The 7,129-nt window shown below is 40.4% G+C and overlaps 1 non-coding gene across 1 annotated transcript; it reads right to left on the reverse strand.

Annotated features, from left to right (window-relative positions):
* Positions 1 to 4,390: 4,390 nt before the first annotated feature.
* Positions 4,391 to 4,524, reverse strand: LOC112413626 (small nucleolar RNA SNORA70). Its single transcript, XR_003006015.1, has one exon. It is a non-coding gene; the product is annotated as a small nucleolar RNA SNORA70 (small nucleolar RNA).
* Positions 4,525 to 7,129: the final 2,605 nt, after the last annotated feature.

Below are 7,129 nucleotides of genomic sequence, written 5' to 3' on the forward strand. Positions count from 1 at the left end.
AAAAGGGACTTTAATCTAAGTTTAGAGCAGATGGTCTCCAAAGTAGGTACACGTACCTTAGAACTAGTCACAACCATCTGCTGGGGGTTGGAAAGAAATCTTAGAAATTTCATTAATATTTATCTTACAAAATGAGAAGATTAAGCTTTATGCTATTTACTCTATGGTGGAAGCAGCTGCGTTTCCTTTTTCTACCCTTCAGATCATCACGGGTTGGAGGCAACATGCGGGCCTCCTGAAGGACCCTGGGGGTCGGGCTTGGGGCTCCTATCCACTCCCACTTTCCGATGGTGCTGCCGGGGTGCCGGGATGTGGGCCCAGGTAGATTGTCTGGTTTTTAACTAGATTCACTCTTACAAAATGGCCTTAGAAGATTCCTGCCACAAGACTACAGAGAGGATAGAGTCAACCATGCAGCCCAGCGACTGACCCTCTTCCTATCCCTGACACAAACCTTTCATCAGCCACATTAACAAGTAAAAACAGAGGCAATGTAATCAGACCTGATGGAAAATCAGCCACAAATACTGCAATAATCAAGAAGATGAGGGACTTCCCTGGCTGTCCAGTGATTAAGACTTCTCCTTCCAATGCGGGGGTGTGCAGCTTCCATCCCTGGTTGGGGAGCTAAGATCCCACATGCCTCATGGCCTAAAAACCTAAACGTAAATAGAAGCAATGTTGTAACAAATTCAGTAAAGACTTTTAAAATGGTCCACATCAAAAAAAAAAATCAAGAAGATGATCTGAAGAATGGATTTCCCTGAAGGGTGTATTGTGCTGAGATATTGGCTAATGATCATGTGGAACCATCATGACTAGCAAGACATTTAAAAACGGAATGAGAGGGCTTCCCTGGTGGCGCAGTGGTTGGGAGTCTGCCTGCCGATACAGGGGACACGGGTTCGTGCTCCGGTCCGGGAAGATCCCACATGCTGCGGAGCGGCTGGGCCCGTGAGCCATGGCCGCTGAGCCTGCACATCCAGAGCCTGTGCTCCGCAACGGGAGAGGCCACAACAGTGAGAGGCCCGCGTACCACACACACACAAAAAACTGAACGAGAATATAGATGCAAGGACAGACCTCTGCCAGTTCTTCAGCAATTTTTACAGTGAGGAAATATTTAATCCACTGCCTTTGAAAACCTCACTGAACTTAATGATAAATTTTAGCAGTAGACAAAAAAAAAGAATCACAACATTTGAAAAACACCTATTTTTCCCCTGCTGGGGAAAGAATGACTGAAATAAGATATGAAAAACAACATGGTAACAAACCAAAATGTAATCCTGTGTTAGCAGATACTATTGAAAGACACAAGTTCAAATCCTGGTGAGCATTTGAAGTAGCAAAGCATTAGAACAAGTGAATTAGTCAAGGCGAATTATTATACAATTAGATGAAAGTACAGATGTCCCTCACGTGTCTCAGCTTATAGTGTGTGTTAGATTCTGTAACAATAATAAATCATAAATAAATCTTAAAAAAATAACATATCAAAATAAATTTGCTGTGTGTGAGCTACTAAAAACCATCCTGGAGAAGATGTGCTCAAAATTAAATGACATCTTTAATAAAAATAACATCTCGGACTTCCCTGGTGGCACAGCGGTTAAGAATCTGCCTGCCAATGCAGGAGACACAGGTTCAAGCCCTGGTCCAGGAAGATCCCACATGTCACGGAGCAACTAAGCCTGTGCACCGCAACAACTGAGCCTGTGCTCTAGAGCTCACGAGCCACAACTACTGAGCCCACGTGTCACAACTACTGAAGTCCATGCACCTAGAGCCTGTGCTCTGAAACAAGAGAAGCCACCGCAATGAGAAGCCTGCACACCACAATGAAGAGTAGCCCCTGTTCGCTGCAACTAGAGAAAACACGCATGCAACAACAAAGACACAATGCAGCCAAAAACAATAACAACAAAAAATAATGTCTTATGGGAAGGATGTGTAAGGTGTCACCAGGGAGGGAGCTGCCTCTTTAGCCAGAATTCTCTTTTTTTTTTTTAAATAAAAGAAATTCTGGGGTTAGGGGGAAGGAGCAGTGACCCCATAGGAGGCTGAACCAGACCAACCTGCTAGTGTTGGAGGGTCTTCTGCAGAGGCAGGGGTTGGCTGTGGCTCACCACAGGGACAAGGATACTGGCAGCAGAAGTTCTGAGAAGTACTCCTTGGTGTGAGCCCTCCCAGAGACCACCATTAGCCCCACCAAAGGGTCTGTAGCCTCCAGTGCTGGGTTGACTCAGGCCAAACAACCAGCAGGGAGGGAACTCAACCCCACCCTTCAGCAGACAAGTGGATTAAAGTTTTACTGAGCTCTGCCCACCAGAGCAACAGCCAGCTCTACCCACCACCAGTCCCTCCAATCAGGAAGCTTGCACAAGCCTCTTAGATAGCCTCATCCACCAGAGGGCAGACAGTAGAAACAAGAAGAACTATAATCCTGCAGCCTGTGGAACAAAAACCACATTCACAGAAAGATAGACAACATGAAAAGGCAGAGGACTATGTCCCAGATGAAGGGACAAGATAAAACCCCAGAAAAACAACCAAATGAAGTGGAGATATGCAACCTTCCAGGAACAGAATTCAGAATAATGATAGTGAAGATGATCCAGGACCTTGGAAAAAGAATGGAGGCAAAGATCAAGAGGATGCAAGAAATGTTTAACAAAGACCTAGAAGAATTGAGGAACAAACAAACACAGGTGAACAATACAATAGCTGAAATGAAAAATACACTAGAAGGAATCAGTAGCAGAATAACTGAGGCAGAAGAACGGATAAGTGACCTGGAAGACAGGATGGTGGAATTCACTGCCGTGGAACATAATAAAGAAAAAAGAATAAAAAGAAATGAAGACAGCCTAAGAGACCTCTGGGACAACATTAAATGCAACAACATTCACATTACAGGGGTCCCAGTAGGAGAAGAGAGAGAGAAAGGACCCGAGAAAATATTTGAAGATATTATAGTTGAAAACTTCCCTAACATGGGAAAGGAAATATCCACCCAAGTCCAGGAAGTGCACAGAGTCCCAGGCAGGATAAAACCAAGGAGAAACATGCTGAGACACATAGTAACCAAACTGAGAAAAATTAAAGGCGAAGAAAAGTTATTAAAAGCAACAAGAGAAAAATAACAAATAACATAGAAGGGAACTCCCATAAGGTTAACAGCTGATTTCTCAGTAGAAACTCTACAAGCCAGAAGAGAGTGGCATGATATATTTGAAGTGATGAAAGGAAAGAACCTACAACCAAGACTACTCTACCTGGCAAGGATCTCATTCAGATTTGACAGAGAAATCAAAAGCTTTACAGACAAGCAAAAGGTAAGAGAATTCAGCACCACCAAACCAACTCTACAACAAATGCTAACGGTACTTCTCTAAGTGGGAAACACAAGAGAAGAAAAGGACCTACAAAAACAAACCCAAAACAATTAAGAAAATGGTGATAGGAACATACATTTCAATAATTACCTTAAATGTGAATTGATTAAATGCTCCAACCAAAAGACACAGGCTTGCTGAGTGGATACAAAAACAAGACCCATATATATGCTGTCTAGGAGACAACCACTTCAGACCTAGGGACACATACAGACTGAAAGTGAGGGGATGGAAAAAGATATTCCATGCAAAGTGAAATCAAAAGAAAGCTAGAGTAACAATACTCATATCAGATAAAATAGACTTTAATAAAGAATGTTACAAGAGACCAGAAAAGACACTACATAATGATCAAGGGACCAATCCAAGAAGAAGATATAACAATTACAAATATATATGCACCCAACATAGGAGCACCTCAATACATAAGGCAACTGCTAACAGCTATAAAAGAGGAAATCAACAGTAACACAATAATAGTGGGGAACTTTAACACCTCACTTACCCCAATGGACAGATCAACCAAAAAAAAAATTAATAAGGAAACACAAGCTTTTTTTTTTTTTTTTTTCAGGAGTAGAAAGTAGAGTTTATTAGTGGTCATAGGTGGGGAGGGGGCAGCGCCAAGGCTCTCACGAGTGCAGGGCCCGCCATTTGTCCAGCGGGCCACGATAAGGGATGTACTTGACCCCACAGCCATCCAGAATGAGCCGCTTTTCTGCCCCCATGTTTTCAAACTCATCTGCATTAAACTTAGTAAATCCCCACTTCTTGGAGATGTGGATCTTCTGGCGGCCAGGGAACTTGAACTTGGCCCTGCGGAGGGCCTCAATCACATGCTCCTTGTTCTGTAGCTTGGTGCGGATGGACATTATGACCTGGCCAATGTGGACCCTGGCCACTGTGCCCTGGGGCTTTCCAAAGGTACCACGCATACCTGTCTGGAGCCTAGATTGGGAACAGCATGAATGTCATGAATGTCCACCGGAAAGGGCTGTCTCCATGGTCCCTTGGGGCAACCCGTACAGGCAACAGGCCGCATACACTACCGAGGAGGCTGCTGTTTGCAGCCATTGCGCACCGGGCCCCCATGGGAAAAGAGCACAGTCGGCTTAACTGGCTGCAAAGAAACACAAGCTTTAAATGACACAATAGACCAGATAGATATTGACAGATATTTAATTGGTATTTATAGGACATTCCATCCCAAAACAGCAGATTACACTTTCTTCTCAAGTGCACATGGAATATTCTCCAGGATAGATCACATCTTCACAAATCAAGCCTCTGCATCTATGGAGATGATCATATGGTTTTTATTCTTCAATTTAGGAAAATTGAACTCATATCAAGCATCATTTCCAACCACAATGCTATGAGATTAGAAATAAGTTACAAGGAAAAAATGTGAAAAACAAGCATGTGGAGGATAAATAATATGTTACTAAATAACCAAGAGATCACTGAAGAAATCAAAGAGGAAATCAAAAAATACCTACAGACAAATGATAACGAACACACGACAATCCAAAATATATGGGTTGCAGCAAAAGCAGTTCTAAGTTTATAGAAATACAATCTTACCTCAAGAAACAAGAAAAATCTCAAATTAACAATATAACCTTACACCTAAAGGAACTAGAGAAAGAACAACAACAACAAAAAAAAGTTAGTAGAAGGAAAGAAATCATAAAGATCAGAGCAGAAATAAATAAAATAGAAACAAAGAAAACAATAGCAAAGATGAATAAAACTAAAAGCTGGTTTTTTGAGAAAATAAACAACATTGATAAACCTTTAGCCAGACTCATCAAGTAAAAGAGGGAGAGGACTCAAATCAATGAAATTAGAAATGAAAAAGGAGAAGTTACAATGGACACTGCAGAAATACAAAGCATCCTAAGAGACTACTACAAGCAACTCTATGCCAATAAAATGGACAACCTGGAAGAAATGGACAAATTCTTAGAAAGGTATAACCTTTTAAGACTGAACCAGGAAGACATAGAAAATATGAACAGACCAATCACAAGTAATGAAATTGAAACTGTGATTAAAAATCTTCCAACAAACAAAAGTCCAGGACCAGATGGCTTCACAGGTGAATTGTATTAAACATTTAAAGACGAGCTAACACTCATCCTTCTCAAATCTTCCCAAAAATTGCAGAAGAAGAAACACTCCCAAACTCATTCTATGAGGCCACCATCACCCTGATACCAAAACCAGACAAAGATACTACAAAACAAGAAAATTAAAGACCAATATCACTGATGAACATAGATGCAAAAATCCTCAACAAAATACTTGCAAACAGAATCCAACAACACATTAGAAGGATCATACACGACGATCAAGTGGCATTTATCCCAGGGATTCAAGTATTCTTCAATATATGCAAATCAATCAATGTGATACACCATATTAACAAATTGAAGAATAAAAACCATATGATCATCTCAGTAGATGCAGAAAAAGCTTTTGACAAAATTCAACACCAATTTATGATAAAAACTATCCAGAAAGTGGGCATAGAGGGAAACTACCTCAACATAATAAAGGCCATATATGACAAACCCACAGCAAACATCATTCTCAATGGTGAAAAACTGAAAGCATTTCCTCCAAGATCAGGAACAAGACAAGGATGTCCACTCTCGCCACTATTATTCAACATAGTTTTGGAAGTCCTAGCCATGGTAATCAGAGAAGAAAAGAAATAAAAGGAATACAAATTGGAAACGAAGAAGTAAAACTGTCACTGTTTTCAGGTGACATGATACTGTACATAGAGAATCCTAAAGATGCCACCAGAAAACTATTAGAGTTAATCAATGAATTTGGTAAAGTTGCAGGATACAAAATTAATGCACAGAAATCTCTTGCATTCCTATACACTAGCAACAAAAGATCAAGAAACAATCTATTTATCATTGCATCAGAAAGAAAAAATTACCTAGGAATAAACCTACCTAAGGAGGTAAAGGACCTGTACTCAGAAAACTATAAGACACTGATGAAGGAAGTCAAAGATGACTCAAATAGATGGAGAGATATACCATGTTCTTGGATTGGAAGAATCAGTATTGTGAAAACAACTATAATACCCAAAGCAATCTACAGATTCAATGCAATCCCTATCAAATTACTGATGGCATTTTCTACAGAACTAGAACAAAAAAATCTTAAAATTTGTATGGAGACAAAAAAAGACTCCAAATACCCAAAGCAATTTTGAGGGAAAAGAAGGAACTGGAGGAATCAGACTCCCTGACTTCAGACTATACTACAAAGCTATAGTAATCAAGACAGTATGGTACTGGCACAAAAACAGTAATATAGATCAATGGAACAGGAATGAAAGCCCAGAGATCAACCCATGCACCTATGGTCAACTAATCTATGACAAAGGAGGCAAGGATATACAAGAGAAAAGGCAGTCTCTTCAATAAGTGGTGCTGGGAAAACTGGACAGCTACATGTAAAGGAATGAAATTAGAACACTCCCTAACACCATACACAAAAATAAACTCAAAATGGATTAAAGACCTAAATGTAAGACCGGGCACTATAAAACTCTTAGAGGAAAATCATAGGAAGAACACTCTGACATAAATCACAGCAAGATCCTTTTTGACCCACCTCCTAGAGTCATGGAAATAAAAACAAAAAAAAACAAATGGGACCTAATGAAACTTAAAAGCTTTTGCACAGCAAAGGAAACTATAAAC

Source organism: Neophocaena asiaeorientalis, unplaced genomic scaffold, assembly GCF_003031525.2.
Source record: "Neophocaena asiaeorientalis asiaeorientalis breed wild unplaced genomic scaffold, Neophocaena_asiaeorientalis_V1.1 scaffold369, whole genome shotgun sequence".
NCBI classification, from domain to species: domain Eukaryota; kingdom Metazoa; phylum Chordata; class Mammalia; order Artiodactyla; family Phocoenidae; genus Neophocaena; species Neophocaena asiaeorientalis.